At 43.1% G+C, this 17,272-nt stretch overlaps 1 long non-coding RNA gene across 1 annotated transcript; it reads left to right on the plus strand.

The window, feature by feature from the left end:
• Positions 1 to 7,062: 7,062 nt before the first annotated feature.
• LOC139025470 (uncharacterized) lies at positions 7,063 to 7,802 on the plus strand. Its single transcript, XR_011477063.1, has 3 exons — positions 7,063 to 7,082; positions 7,585 to 7,677; positions 7,773 to 7,802. It is a non-coding gene; the product is annotated as an uncharacterized lncRNA (long non-coding RNA).
• Positions 7,803 to 17,272: the final 9,470 nt, after the last annotated feature.

The raw sequence follows: 17,272 nt of genomic DNA on the forward strand, positions 1-17,272 counted from the left end.
CAGAGCCATAAGAGAATATTGCTTTATTTATCTGATCATATTGGAATATATTTGTTAGGTTTTCAGTAGGTTCAATTAGGTTCACTAGACTATATGCGTCATTTAAAATTTTTTCAATGAACATTCGAACAGTCCGGCCCTCGGCTTGTAGCTAAATTTTTTATTTGGCCCTCCGTCCATTTGACTTTGACACCCCTGCTCTAAATGATCGGCTATGAAAAGCCAACTGACATTTACTCCTGAGGTGCTGACTTGCTGCACCCTCGACAACTACTGTGATTATTATTATTTGACCCTGCTGGTCATTTATGAACATTTGAACATCTTGGCCATGTTCTGTTATAATCTCCACCCGCACACAGCCAGAAGAGGCCAACCCTCATAGCCTGGTTCTCTCTAGGTTTCTTCCTAGGTTTTGGCCTTTCTAGGGAGTTTTTCCTAGCCACCGTGCTTCTACACCTGCATTGCTTGCTGTTTGGGGTTTTAGGCTGGGTTTCTGTACAGCACTTTGAGATATCAGCGGATGTAAGAAGGGCTTATATAATACATTTGATTTGATTTGGATTATGTGAAACTGTAGTGGTGTTGAAATAGTAACCTGTATTTTTTTTAGGGGGGGGGGGGTGTTTATGTTGAATTTATTGAATTTGTTGTCCTCAGGGCACCATTGCAAATAAGACTCTGTTCTCAATTGGCTCTCCTGATTGAATCAAAGTTTTGAAAAAACTAAAAAACACCACCATGGTCAGATATAGCTATGAGTGTTACATCATGTTGTGTAAAGGAATAAGGACATATTTCCAACGTGTATATCCCTGGACCTCTGTCAATCAAGCTAAACGCGGAGGGATCTCTTTATTTTACTTGGGCTTTGTGCCTCTAGAAGGAGACCGGGCTAAGTTATTCCTCTCTCATCAAACAGACACGTGCAGTAGAACAGCAACCTCCCGTCCATCCCCATCTTTCGGTCCCCCTCCACCTCATTTCCCCCCCACCCAGAGATTCTTGTGGTCTGTGTCAGGAGTCCCCTCCAAACTACGGATTAGTGGACAAGAGACTTTGTCTTCCCTCGGCTCCGAGACCAGATCTTGCCAAGATATACTGGGAGTTATTTAGCTTTTACTGTTCGGAACTCTATGTATATATTTATCCAAAATACTATAAATTCCCCCAGACCGCCTTGGGTCTTTCTATCCTTGGCTTCCCTCGTTTCTGTCAGAGATGGAGATTGATACGAGGTTGTCTCTGGACAGGCTCAGTTTTGATTAAGACCAGGGCAGTCGTTTTTAGTAAGACTTAGCACAATATCCATCAGGGAGCAGGCTCTGTGTACACAGTTTGAGACATTATGCCCCTGAGAGAAGAACTTAACCTAGGTCTCCTTGACAGAACTAAATATGTGCTCTGGGACCCAAGACTGCCTCAGGAACACAGTTTTGAGTTTTACTGAGCTGCAGTGGTTTTCCAAATGGTGGGAGAAAGCTCTCAAGCCTGAATGTGAGAGAACATATTGGGTAAGGGGTAAGGTTAAGTCAATGGGTAAAGTTAAGGGTAAGGGTAAGTCAATGTTACCTGTCTGCACATTGTAGTGTACATATAATTATAGAGATGAGATTGAGATACCTTAATTGTGGGACTAGAACTGTGCCCACGGAAAGATACTGTAGAAAATGTGAGACGCAAATATATAATTCAGTACGCCAAGGCATTAATTTCCCTCTGAATTAATTTGTTTATTTCATTAGTATGTTTCGTTTTTTTTAATGGAAAGTTGAAGGGTTGAAAATACTGCAACGTGAAACTAAAAGGAAGCAATGTTTCCTTTAGGAAGCGTTACACCTCCCCATAAAATAAACTCTTTAGGACAATTCCCCCCCCCTGTTTCCTGATAGAAATCAATGAACAACTCTGCGTATGGACTAATATTTTGATATCAAACTTGTTATTCAGGAAATAGTTTACAGACAGCCTTCGGCCCGTCCTGCTGGGTCCATCCTGTGGCTTGTAGGGCTGGTCGAAGCTATTTATCGGGGCCACGATCTAGCCCAAAACATCTCAATGTACAAGAAACACACACAGAGAGCTTAGCAAAGATACACACACACAGAGAGCTTAGCAAAGATACACACACACACAGAGAGCTTAGCAAAGATACACACACATGAGAGCTTAGCAAAGATACACACACACAGAGAGCTTAGCAAAGATACACACACACACAGAGCTTAGCAAAGAATACACACACAGGAGAGCTTAGCAAAGATACACCACACACACACAGAGCTTAGCAAAGATACACACACACACAGAGAGCTTAGCAAAGATACACACACACAGAGCTTAGCAAAAGATACAGCACACACACACACACACACACACCCACACACACACACACATACAGAGCTTAGCAAAGATACACACACAACAGAGAGCTTAGCAAAGATACACACACACAGAAGGCTTAGCAAAGATATACACACACAGAGCTTAGCAAAGATCACACACACAACACAGAGCTTAGCAAAGATACACACACAGCACACGAGCTTAGCAAAGATACACACACACACACAGAGCTTAGCAAAGATACACACACAGAGAGCTTAGCAAAGATACACACAAAGATAGCTTAGCAAAGATACACACACACACAGAGAGCTTAGCAAATATACACACACAGAGACATTGCATAAATATCGGGGAGGCCAACAGACTTGATGGCTTAGTACTGCTTACACACCCTGCGACGCGGTCCACCTTCAGTGCGCCTTTGCCCTCCAACACAAATGTTTTGCACGCAGCTTCTCACCACTGAGAAGACAAAGAGGTCGCGTGACTGACACTTCAACTATTCAACGGGAGCTCTGCTGCGACTGCTGTGTTATTTATCTAACTCCCCTACGCCACGAGAAAAACCTTTCAATGTATCTCTCTGAGAGCTGTTTATAATACAGTATATATAATAAACACATAGTTTGATATTGCTATTGCATAATGGGTTACATAGCTAGTTTTCTGTTAGCATACATGCTTTAAAGAGTTTTCCTTTCGTGATGAAATGTGCTGCAGAGTAATAACACATTACAGGCCGTTCCCCTTTGTTGATTTTCGACTTACTTTGGATCCATATCTTACTGTAATATATCTTAATTTGATTATTTGCCACAGAGCATGGCTTTAGGGTAAGTGGGATTCTGAAAGCAGTTATGATAATAGAATAAGACTTGAAAGATTAAAAGGAGCTCAGTTAACTATTTAAAAAGAAAGTTTAATCATGTGTGATCGGAATTTGATGGAGTCCCGCTTTGGTCTCCAAAGAACTTTCTTCTTCTTCACTAAAAATGGAACAGCACACAAATCAAGTCATTTCTTCTTCTATGAATTCAAGGTGCACATTAATTGTCTTGTGTTTACTTAGCTGGGAACGTTTACAATTCATCACGAACATAAGGGGGAAAATCAGACGTCTTTTACAGTGCATACATGCTTTCATCCTTCTCCCAGCTCCCAGCCTTCTTCCACTCACCCCAAGCAATACGCACAAACCTTCAGCCAGGAAGGAAGCCAAAGATATTTGGGCCACTTGAAGTTGAGAAACACCTGCAGGTAGAGACGGTGACAGATGAAAGACATGATGTTCTGAGGTAATGACAGAGAGATCAAAGACAAAGTGGGAAACAGCAGGAAAGAGCTGGACGTCTCAATTTTCCCAACATGCTCCTGGTGGTGGAAGCCAGCAGGGCCTAACCGGGTGATGACATGTCTGAGGGGGACGCTGTGTGGAGAAGGATTCCCCGCCCCATCACTCCTCCATGGACTAGAGAGAGAGAGAGAGAGAGAGAGAGAGAGAGAGAGAGAGAGAGAGAGGGCACCTCATTACTGGTGCACTATACAGCGCTGATAGCAGACTGGCTGGCAGATTATGACAGATCTGCTGCTCTGTGCAGCATCGCCTCTTCACGCTCCGCGCTGGGAAGACATTACCGTACGCTGCCTGAGTCTAAAAAATTGCTTCACCATGCTTTTATCGACTCACCCAGGCAATGATTTCCCCCCCCCTGTTGATTTCACTTAGTCTTAAATATCCGTTTATTGGGGATGTCAGAAAATCAACATTTAAAAAATAAATCTTTCTTTCCAGCTTTTTGACTTTCCGACTATCTTCCTTTTTGACTTTCTGTCTTCCTGTGGAAAGCTGACAGCTATAACATGTAAAGTGTCAGTCTTCTCTGTATGCTGTGCAGGCCTTCAGTCACGACGGGAACCGGGCTTCTCCCTGGCTACTGTATTGGCATGCAGTCTGCACTCTCACAGAAATGACAGCTGGCCTGGTTGCTCAGGTGGGGGAGCTAGTCATCTATGAGAGAGAGAGAGAGACAGAGAGAGAGAGAGAGGGGAGAGAGAGAGAGAGAGAGAGAGAGAGAGAGAGAGAGAGAGAGAGAGAGAGAGAGAGAGAGAGAGAGAGAGGGAGAGAGAGAGAGAGAGAGAGAGAGAGAGAGAGAGAGAGAGAGACATTGTTTAAATTTGTGTATTTATATTTCTGTTCAGTAAACGATTAGAACATAAAAATAAAAAAAATTAAGCACAGGGTTATGTCATCATGGTAACCAAATTTCAACACAGCCAAATATTTGTACCTTTAAACAACGTCAGATCTTCCAAGTTATATCCACTATCAGAAAAAACGACTTTAGGCCGGGCAGCACCTCCTCCTAAATGTTACATCTAACTCTGGAGAGGGTTGGAGTTCAAACCTTCTTCAATCATTCTTAAATGGAAGAAGTTTGAAACCACAAAGACTCTTTCCTAAAGCCGGCCGCCCGGCCAAACTGAGCAATCGGGGGAGAAGGGCCTTGGTCAGGGAGGTGACCAAGAACCCAATGGTCACACTGACAGGTGCTTCAGTGTCCCTCTGTGGAGATGGGAGAACCTTCAACCATCTCTGCAGCACTCCACCAATCAGGCCTTTATGGTAGAGTGGCCAGACGGAAGCTTCTCCTCAGTAAAAGGCACATGACAGGCGGCTTGGAGTTTGCCCAAAGGCACCTAAAGGACTCTCAGACCATGAGAAACAAGATTCTCTGCTCTGATGAAACCAATATTGAACTCTTTGGCCTGAATGCCAAGCATCACGTCTGGAGGAAACCTGGCACCATACCTACAGTGAAGTATGGTGGTGGCAGCATCATGCTGTGGGGATGTTTTTCAGAGGCAGGGACTTGGAGACTAGTCAGGATCGAAGGAAAGAGAGAGAGATCCTTCACGAAAACCTGCTCCAGAGCGCTCAGGACCTCAGACTGGGGGCAAAGGTTCACCTTCCAACAGGACAACGACCCTAAGCACACAGCCAAGACAATGCAGGAGTGGCTTCGGGACAAGTCTCTGAATGTCCTTGAGTGGCCCAGCCAGAGCCCTCACTTGAACCCGATCGAACATCTCTGGAGAGACCTGAAAATAGCCATGCAGCGACACTCCCCATCCAACCTGACAGAGCTTGAGAGCATCTGCAGAGAAGAATGAGGGAAACTTCCCACTTGCAGTATCATACCCAAGAAGACTTGAGGCTGTAATCGTAGCCAAAGGTGCCTCAACAAAGTACTGAGTCAAGGGGTCTGAATACTTATGTAAATATGATATTTCTGTTAGTTTTTTTGTACATTTGCAAAAAAAAATCTAAGAAAACTGTTTTTGCTCTGTCATTATGGGGTGTTGTGTGTAGATTGATGAGTGAAAAAACAACAACAATTTAATACATTTTAGAATAAGGTTGTAACGTAACAAAATGTGGAAAAAGTCAAGGGGTCTGAATACTTTCCGAATGCACTGTGTATTTCATCAATAATGCCATCACAGCCTATAGCAAAGTCATCAACTGCTGTTTCAAATTCAAACCATAATTCACCCAACAAATCAACAATATAATAGGCCTAGGGTTTAACGCTCGTGTCGATTTCAAATCTAATGATATTTAGCGATATTAAATTGTGTTTGGTTGTCAACGCAACCAAATATTGTCATTTGAAGGGCATGTATCTTGGATAGTTCCGTCTGGGTTCAGTTCAACCTTGTTGATGCTCTCCCTGTAATACTAAGCACAGTTCACCACGATTATGTTCTGTGAGAGACGTAGATAATCCTTAAAACCACCCTTACCCACCATTACATCTACATTTACGAACTAAAGAGAAAACGCCAATGAATCAAACATAACTTTCGACAAAACTTACAAGCTCCATGTTTTTCATTGCTAGCTGTCCAGCAACCTCATGTGGCCCTATACGCTCTGAATTTGTTAAGGAGGTCCTTAGGGGGTAGCAGGCAAAGTATTTTCGTTCGTCATCCCCCCCAAATGCAGGGTAATAGCTATCCACCAGCCCCCAAAACCTGATGACACCCACTCCCACTGTCACCCCCCCCCCCCCTGCAGACTCTGGAGAAGAGGGGCGGGCGGGGCCTATCAGCCGAACTGCAGCTGTCTGTATCAGTGGATTAGCGGTCACACCTCATCAGCCGCCTCTGTGCAAACCTAATCCCAGGATGCCCTGCAGTCAGTGGGAGGCCATTAGCGATGAAGGGCGCCATGGAGACAAGGCACAGGGCCTCTCTCCCGCACTCAGCAGGTACTTTTGGACAGTAAGGATACACACACGCTTCACATTATGTATGCACGCAGACACACACACACACACACACACACCACACACACACACACACACCACACACACACACACACACACACACACACACACACACACACACACACACACACACACACACACACACACACACACCATAGGCGGAAATCCCAGGGGGGACGGGGGACACGACCCCCCCATCCTGGGAAAATATGAGTTCCCCCCCAATATATCACTGTAAACATAACTATGTAATTTCAATAATATTAATAATACGCAATGAAAGCACTTGCTGATTATAGACACTTAATAGCGCGTTTTAAATTTCACAAGATTGCGACCCCCCCGCCCTTTGCCTCACAATTTTTGATCCACTGCCAGTTCTTTAGCTGGCAAGGTAATAGAGGTTCGTATCACTGTCCGAAAACACTCCGTAACTGACGTGAGGTAATCCAGTCAATCGCGCCTTAGCAATTATATTTTTTTATGTTGCAGGGTTCACACACTAGCTGTAATTTGCAGAGCTAGCGCGCAAACTAAAGCAAACATTAACTATCAAGCTAGCTAGTACCTATTCCATTTATGTGGCGTCGCAAAGATGGAATATTTGCTATCGTCAATTTATTCCAAGATTAGCATGCAGCTGTAGTGCTTCAAAGTCCCTGTGATAAGTTAGCGTAAAACTGAAGTCCAAACTGAACAGAACTACACTCTCTTATACCATTGTCTTAAAATATTAATTGTCTCGTTGCAAAAGCTAAATTGTCGCTAGTGAATTTTTTTTTTTTTCACCTTAACCAGTAGCAAAGATTATAGCAAACACCACAGAAACGGAATTGGTGCTCGCTAGCTTTGCAAATTCAGCTATTGTTGGAAGCCTGCCAATATGAAACAAACTATGTTAAAATTTCAAAACGTGCAGCATGTGTTGTGTAATGTGGTTGTGCAGCTAGACCGGTCAGCCAGCCAGCCAGGTAGAAAAATGTCAGAAAAAAGTAAAAAGACGGACATCAGAGTATTTTTCAGTACACCAAAACGCAAAGTAAGAACTCTAGTAGCCTAATATCTCAAAGACCATGATAAAATTCAAAAGAAGAAATGAAATGCTAATGGAAATATTTCACATGATGTCATTAGGCAGAGCAGGCAACAGATGGCACACAGACACAGAGCTGGGGACAGATATGCAGGACAGACTGGCAGAGACAAAGTCTCAGGTAAGTTTGTTGAGTCTTTGTTGCAACATTATGAAAGGTTCTCAATTTTTTTGATTTGTAAAATAGGGACATAATGGAAAATGCCATGAATACCCCACTCTCAATTTAAACTGGTGACTGAACCAAGATTTGTTTAAGGCAATGGTATTGCTGTGTGTGATTAATTGTGTAGTTTTGGGTACCGGTAGTTAGGAGTACAGCAAACACCTTATTTCTTTTCTAGGAGACAGACTGTGAGTCAGTGAGGGTGGTGAAAGGGAAAGAGCCAAGGAGAGAGACTTCAGAGGACAGTGTCACAGCCACGGCAGGACCATGTGCACCCCTGTTGCCAGCAGCACCAGTATAGGGGACAGTGGCACAGCATCGTCCAGTTACCTCAGTGATGACACAAAACCATATCAGCCACACCCACAATTTATAGAACCGCAAACTCTTGAAACGTTTCAAGAGAGAGGAACACTGCACTGATAAGAACATTGCTATAACTATTATTATTAGTAGTATTATAATGATTTAAACAATTGGGACAACCCTTCAGTTAACTACTGTACCTAACAATTATCCGATAGTATGTGATTATGGTCCCTCAATATACATAACATATTACAACATAGTCTGTTTACAGCACTACTTTTGGTGTCCCCCTCAGGAATTGCTCCTGAGAAAATTTCATGTAATTGTCCCCTCCAAGGTTGATATCAGATTTTCGCCCCTGACACACACACACACACACACACACACACTGGGAGTGCAATCAGGCGCGCGGTTTGATTCCACCATGTTTGCTCACTTCCTGACCGTTAATCTAAGACTCTCTTCAGTGTACACTTGAGGCCTTAGTAGGAGAGACAAAGTATTCAAAATGTGTCATTACTTCAGTATAACATCCAATAATTGTTTGGCATATTAATAATTATTAAACAAATACTATACAAACCTACTGACTGTGAACTGAATTAAAGCAGGTCAATGTGAATATTTATTTTCTCCATTATTCAATATACCAGTGCTTAAATGGATATGAATATTATGGAGAAATGTTAATGTGTCACGGCTGTCGTCCTCCTCTTCTGATGAGGAGAAACGAGATCTGAGGACCAATATGCTGCGTCGTATGTGTTCATCTTGATTTTAATAGACAGAGAACACTTAACGAAACTAATACAAAAACAATAAACGACGACCGTGAAGCTAACACTAAACACTACACATAGACAATCACCCACAACCCACAATACAAAACAGGATACCTAAATATGGTTTCCAATCAGAGACAACGCAAAACACCTGTCTCTGATTGAGAACCATATCAGGCCAAACACATAGAAATAGACAAACCAGACATACAACATAGAGTGCTCACACAGATCACACCCTGACCAAACAAAACATAAAACATACAAAGCAAACTATGGTCAGGGCGTGACATAATGTCATAATTATACATACAGTTGAAGTCGGAAGTTTACAGACACTTAGGTTGGAGTCATTACATCTTGTTTTTCAACCACTCCACACATTTCTTGTCAACGAACTATAGATTTGGCAAGTCGGTTAGGACATCTACTTTGTACATCACACAAGTCAATTTTCCAACAATTGTTTACAGACAGATTTTTTCACTTATTATTCACTCTATCACAATTCGAGTGGGTCAGAAGTTTACATACACTAAGTTGACTGTGTATTTAAACAGCTTGGACAATTCCAGAAAAGGATGTCATGGCTTTAGAAGCTTCTGATGGGCTAATTGACATCATTTGAGTCAATTGGAGGTGTACCTGTGGATGTATTTCAAGGCCTACCTTCAAACTCAGTGCCTCTTTGCTTGACAAAAAATTGTAGACCTCCACAAGTCTGGTTCATCCTTGGGAGCAATTTCCATACGCCTGAAGGTACCATGTTCATCTGTACAAACAATAGTACGCAAGTATAAACACCATGAGACCACGCAGCCGTCATACCGCTCAGGAAGGAGACGCGTTCTGTCTCCTAGTGATGAAGGTACTTTGGTGCGAAAAGTGCAAATCATTCTCAGAACATCAGCAAAGGACCTTGGGAAGATGCTGGAGGAAACCGTACAAAAGTATCTATATTCACAGTAAAACAGTCCTATATCGACATTACCTGAAAGGCCGCTCAGCAAGGAAGAAGCCACTGCTCCAAAACCGCCCAAAAAAAGCCAGACTACGGTTTGCAACTGCACATGGGGACAAAGATCGTACTTTTTGGAGAAATCTCCTCTGGTCTGATGAAACAAAAATAGTACTGTTTGGCCATAATGACCATCGCTATGTTTGGAGGAAAAAGGGGGAGGCTTGCAAGCCGAAGAACACCATCCCAACCGTGAAGCACGGGAGTGGCAGCATCATGTTTTGGGGGTGCTTTGCTGCAGGAGGGACTGGTGCACTTCACAAAATATATGGCTTCATGAGGCAGGAAAATTATGTGGATATATTGAAGCAACATCTCAAGACATCAGTCAGGAAGTTAAAGCTTGGTCGCAAATGGGTCTTCCAAATGGACAATGACACCAAGCATACTTCCAATGTTGTGGCTAAATGGCTTAAGGACAACAAAGTCAAGGTATTGGAGTGGCCATCACAAAGCCCTGACCTCAATCTTATAGAAAATGTGTGGGCAGAACTGAAAAAGCGTGTGCGAGCAAGGAGGCCTACAAACCTGACTCAGTTACACCAGCTCTGTCAGGAGGAATGGGCCAAAATTCACCCAACTTATTGTGCGAAGCTTGTGGAAGGCTACCCGAAACGTTCACACCAAGTTAAACAATTTAAAGGCAATGCTACCAAATACTTTGAGTTTATGTAAACTTTTGACCCACTTGGAATGTTGAAGAAATAAAAGCTGAAATAAATCATTCCTCTCATCTGACATTTTACATTTCAAGTGGTGATCCTAAACTGACCTAAGGGAATTTTTACTAGGATTAAGTATCAGGAATTGTGAAAAACTGAGTTTAAATGTATTTGGCTAAGGTGTATGTAAACTTCCAACTTCAACTGTGACTATTGACACTTTTCTATTGTCACACTTGATCTACATCTTCTTGGCCATTAGGAGATTTACCGTCCACGCAAATGGCTCTCTACACTCACCATGGCTCCCTTGGGAGCATTACACACCACCATGGGCTCTCTACCATCACTGGCTCCTTGGGCAGATACAGAATCCACCTGGATCTCCACCTCACTGGTCCTTGGGAGCATTACACATCCACCATGGCTTCTACCCTCACTGGCTCCTTGGAATCTACGACATGCCTCATGGCCCATTACACATGCCACTAGAGCTCTCCACCTCGACTGGCTCCTGGGACATATCACATCAATGGCTCTCCACCTCACTGGCTCCTTGGGAGCATTACAGATCCACCAATGGCGTCTCACACCTCCTGGACTACTTGGGACATTACACATCCACCATGGACTTCTACTCACTGCTCCTTGGGAGCATTACACGTCCACCATGGCTCTCCACCTCACTGGCTCCTTGGGACCATTACACTAGCTGCTCCACCCATTGGGCTTCTCGAAGACTCAACCCATGTCACACTCGCGCTCTTTGGGACGCATTACACATCCCCCATAGGACTCTCCACCTCACTGGCTTCCCTTGGGGAGCATTACAGATCAACACCAATGGCTCTCCACCTTCACTTGGCTCCGTTGGAGCATTACAGATACCACCATGGCTCTCCACCTCACTGGCTCCTTGGGAGCATTACAGATCCACCATGGCTCTCCACCTCACTGGCTCCTTGGGAGCATTACACATCCACCATGGCTCGCCACCTCACTGGCTCCTTGGGAGCATTACACATCCACCATGGCTCTCTACCTCACTGGCTCCTTGGGAGCATTACACATCCACCATGGCTCTCCACCTCACTGTTTTTTTTGTGGGCTGTGGTTCTCCTCATGGTCCAGTCGATGGCTATTAGATAAAAACAGAAGGGACAGTAAGCTGCCAGGCGTACTCCAGATTGTACGTGGAGTGTGTGTGAATGTTGTCCGTTGGAGATGACCTGGTCAGTGAACCCTTCATACATACTCCTGATCAGATTCACATATGTTTTGATAGACGCCGCGCCACCGTAGAATGTTCCGTAGACTGTTTCTGTCTATACTATCGAAAGCTTTTTCGTTTTTAAACCTACGAAGTTGATGTTTAGTGGTGTCTGCAATTCAATGCACTGTTCGACGATTATCCTGAGTTTTCAATGTGGTCTGCACAGGAAGAGTTGTTCCTAAAGTCACTGTTCCTTTCCTAGTCTCTTGTCGAGTGCGTCCTGCATCCTATTGTCCAATACGATCCTACAGAGGATTCTGCTGGGGATTGAGAGGAGCATGATTTCTCTCCAGTTCTTGCACTCACTGAGTTATCCTTTCTCGGGGATTGTATCAATCACAACTGTCTTCCATTCTGTTGGAGTCTTCTTATTTTCCCAAGATCTTGTTCAGTAAGCTGTGCAAGACCTCTGCAGGTGCACCGATGGCTGTTTTTTTTTAGAACAAGTGGTATGTTGTCATTTCCTGGTGCCCTACCTAACTTCAGTTATTTTTGGTGACTCGCTTGATCTCCTCCTCGGACGCTCTTGACTTGAGCTGTAGTAGATTATTCCTCCCCTGGTCTTTCAGGTGAGTTTGTCCCAGGGGATTCAGGGCACCCTGCTAGGTAACCTTCTAGGTTCTGTTTGGGTCTGGTTTTGGAGAGGTTGAGTTGCCATAGTTTCGGGTTCTGGTTCGTCTACTCTTTGCTTGGTGAATGTACACTTTTAGAGATGCTGTAGTTTAAGCAGAGGTTCAATACCCAAATGGAATCATAGGACTCAGGGCCTTAAATAAGCAATCTGCAGTAAAGTGGACGGTAAACACAGTGGAGTAGTGGAGGGTAAACACAGTGGAGTAGCGGAGGGTAAACATAGTGGAGTAGCGGAGGGTAAACACAGTGGAGTAGTGGAGGGTGAACACAGTGTTTTAATCATAATTAAAAGTATAATCATAATTAAAAGTATAATCCATGATATCATGGATGATCAGTTGTTGCATCCGTAGCTCTGTCTTTAAATTTTGAAAGTTCACATTTCTCCAGCCCCATCCCACAGCTTTTTACCCAAACAATGCAGGAAGCACACTTTCTGATTGTTTCAACTGCGGTTTGGCCCTTTGACTTTATATCAGTAGACTGTGGTATCTGTGGGTTTTGTCTTGGACGTGGAAGCAGAGACTAGACAGTGAATAAAGGCACTTTCAATGTTCCTGACAAAACTCTAAAACTCGAGGCTTACTGGCTTGGACCAGGAGGGTGATTAGTCAAGAGGGATTTTTTTTGTCAAAACCTGTCTCGCCTGTCTGAGAAAGAAAGTGCACATTTTTAGAATCAATTTGCATTCCTCCTGGGCCAGTTGCCGTTTTTTTTATTTATTTTTTACATTTATGGAGTACAATGCCGAATCCAGAAGTATTTCTTATGCACCACCGGTCAGACATCTTTGATCCAGTCTGCTTTGACTGGAAAAACAAGAGAGGTTTCGGTAATCTGACGTGCTGCAGTTTAACAGGTTTTCCTCTTTACTCATTTAAACAGTTGATTACAAAGCAGAAATTGAAGGGAGCAAGGTGTTTGTGGAGAGACAAGATGGAGGATTTACTTGTGAAAGGTTGTGTTTAAGTTTAGTCCTTTAGTCCCTCAAAGCTTTGATACGTGCTACCTAATTAGTTTCCCCCCTGATTCAAGGTGGAAGACTTTACTGGTTTTAACAATCCAGACAAGAGAACCCTCCGTCCAATCCCACCTCTCTCTCTCTCTCTCTCTCTCTCTCTCTCTCTCTCTCTCTCTCTCTCTCTCTCTCTCTCTCTCTCTCATCACCCCATTACGACAAAGTTGTTTCAGTTGCCTTCTCTGTTCAGAGACTAATGGCAGTCTAGGCTTACACATGCAAAGCTGAGCAAATAAATATGTGAAAAATGATAACATTGTTTTGGCAGTCTGTTTTAATAAGCTTCTTCGTCTCCAAGGAGACTGCTGCTTCTGCCTGTATTCCCCCTCTCTCTACTATTGCGTGTGTTGCTGTGGCCCTGGCACCAACCTCAAAATTCCCCAGCTGCCACTCTCTCCAGCGCACCACCTTTTTTATGAACTATTTCAGCCATGGAGAGACCTTTGGAATTAGCCCCTGTCTATCTCCAGCATTATCTCCACCTGGTATTAACTAGCCCCCCAACCCCCACCCCCCCCCCCTTTTCGCCCAGCCTTATCTTTAATTAGCATAATTGATGGCATGGAGTTCACTCATGTGTGTGTACGTTCTGCAGCTTGTGAGAGTTTGGGTTAGGAATGTATGTGTAAAACAAGTATTTATCTCCGGTGCTTCGCACATTGGCCGCGTGCCAAACCCAATGTTGGAATAACAACGGAATAAGACAGAAAAAGAGAAGTTATGTTCCTCTTTCTGTCTGATAGTCCCACCTTTACAGGATCACTTCCTGTATGCACGGTAAACAGTATATTGGTGTATTTTAGCTGGGGGGGGAGGGGGAAATAAGGATTTTTATGTCTCGTTTGTGCGCCAAATAAAAAAGGCTGTGGGTTAATTCCCACATTGGCAGCATCCTGGCAACTATACCCACTCCAATGCCCTTTTCAGTACCCCTTTCCCAATCCCTTGGCTTGGGTCTTTAACTCCTATGACTTCAAGATGTCGCCTCCTGCGTGTTTCTGGAGAAGTGAAGGGAGTAATCTAATAATATTGTGGGCAGCACGGGAGAAGCCTGGAAGGTGCAGATTAACATTAGAACACATCTTCATCAATCACGGCCCTCTTGCAGAAGTCCGACAGCCATTTTGTAATTTGGTCCAGGCTGCTTTGTCGTGCCCAGACTCCCACCTCCCACAATGCCACAAATTTGTTTTCAGGCTATATGATCCTCTTAAAGAACCATGTATATGACCTTAGTAGAATGATATGCTGGGTGATGCACTAACCTGGTTGTCCATTCTTATGTCTGTGTTATTCTTAGAATGTGGAACAAATACTACTGAATATAGGGATTAGTCAATGTTATACTGTAGTGGGGGCGGCAGGGTAACCTAGTGGTTAGAGCGTTGGACTAGTAACCGAAAGGGTAGCAAGATCGAATTCCTGAGCTGACAAAGGTAACAATAGAAATAACACATCTGTCGTTCTGCCCCTGAACAAGGCAGTTAACCCACCGTTCCCCTGAACAAGGCAGTTAACCCACCGTTCCCCTGAACAAGGCAGTTAACCCACCGTTCCCCTGAACAACAAGGCAGTTTAAAATCTCCACGTGTCCCTGATTCTAGGCCCGTCATCTGAAATTAAGAGAGTTATTGTCTTTATATCTACGTTGACAACTATCAATTTTCTTTTTTTTACAACCATAACTGTAGTAGTGTAATTAAACGTACTTATACATGATACTACAAGTTTAATGACACAATTTCTTCCACTTTGTATACTCATGTAGTTTACCATATGCATTGTCTATCATTAAACAATTTCCACCCAAGAAACCCAAGCACGATTATTGGACCCATAATTAGCTAGCCAAATTGATTAGGCACTTAGTTAAGTGACTCAACAACAATTTGTCCAGTCGTTCTGCAGAGAAAGAATAAGGAGACGGACCTATGATTATGTAGGTACTATAACCATTAACTTCCTGTCTGCCTCTCACGAGAACAAAAGGGAAACAAGTTTGAGAGAGAGAGAGAGAGAGAGAAGAGAGAGAGAGAGAGAAGAGATCCGTGTTACAACTAGTGAAACACCAAATAATGCATGCAGAAGCAGAATTAGGCCATACCCACTAATTATCAAAATCCAGAAAAGAGCCCGTTAAATTCTCCACTAAATGAGATTCTGACAAACCTTCAACTAAAAAGCACATTCACTACAAAAATATGAGTGATGAAATCCTGTGAGAACAGACGTCCCCTAAGCAAGCTGGTCCTGAGGGCTACTGTTCACAACACAAAACACACACCCACAGGAGCCCAGGACAAACAGCACAATTAGACCCAACCATCTATGAGAAAACAAAAAGAGATAATTACTTGACACACATTGAAAAGAATAACAAAAAAAACAGAGCAAACTAGAATGCTATTTGGCCCTAAAACAGAGAAGTACACAGTGGCAGAATACCTGACCACTGTGACTGACCCAAACTATAAGGGAAAGGCTCTCTTGACATGTCAGAACTCAGTGAGCATAGCCTTGCATTGAGAAAGGCCGCCGTAGGCAGAACATGGCTCTCAAGAGAAGACAGGCTATGAATCACACTGCCCACCAAAATGAGGTGGAACTGAGCTTGCACTTCCTAACCTCCTGCACAATGTGTAATGACCATATTAAGAAGACATATTTCCCTCAGAGTTACACAGGAATGCCAGACAAAGAAATTGATTAAAATAACATATCCCATAAATTTCAGAATTGATGAGTACTCCTCATGACTACTAACTGGCGAGAGAAATTCCAACAAAAATCTCGCAAAGAGGTGAAATCACAGCTGGGTGCACTCCTGAGCACAAGATATTGTGACCACTTTCCACACCTATGCGACTAACAAGAGTGCAACCAAGGCGTAGCCTAATGATACATAACAACTATCAGTGTAACCATATCCACGTACAAACCCTCATACTTTATGACTCTTATTTATTTTAACTTGTCGGTTGCTTTAAACCAATTTTGTACATTGTTACAACACTGTCACTATAATAATATAACATTGTGAATGTCTTTATTGTTTGAAAACGTTCTTGTAATGTCTAATCATTCTTAGCTGTTTTGATCTGTTTATTCACTTTTTGTATAATATCTACCTCACCTTGTGCTTTGGCATGTTAACACATGTTCCCCATGCCAATAAAGCCCATTGAATTGGAGAGAGAGAGAGAGATCTAGCAACGAAGAGGAGAACCTGAGAAGGCATGAGAGAGAGATATTGATCATGAACGTGAGGAGACTGATAGAAGAGGAAGAGAGAGATGCAGAGAGGAAAAGATAGAAAGGGAGAAGATAGAGAGAAAGAAGAAGACAATAGTCCGCGACGGTAGCATTTATCGCGAATTTGCCCAAAATAAGTTCCTTACAGATGAACAATGATTGAATATTTTAAATTAGCCACCCAAATAAGAAATAAAATTTTATTACGACCTGTCATTAAATCAATGAAACTTATCGAGGAGAGATGCCGACAAAAACATTTGCAACGGCTCATGAACATTTTCAGTAAATGGGCCTATTATTGGGACCTAGAAATGGAACAATAAAGGGGACTTGACAGCGAGAGAGGATCCCGGCTAGCACCAGAGAGAGAGAGAAAGGAGATTTAGAAAGCAAAAGTTTAGCAGAGAGAGTATTTGTAAACGGTT

The sequence above is a fragment of the Salvelinus sp. IW2-2015 genome, unplaced genomic scaffold, assembly GCF_002910315.2.
Source record: "Salvelinus sp. IW2-2015 unplaced genomic scaffold, ASM291031v2 Un_scaffold2743, whole genome shotgun sequence".
Taxonomy (NCBI): Eukaryota; Metazoa; Chordata; class Actinopteri; order Salmoniformes; family Salmonidae; genus Salvelinus; species Salvelinus sp. IW2-2015.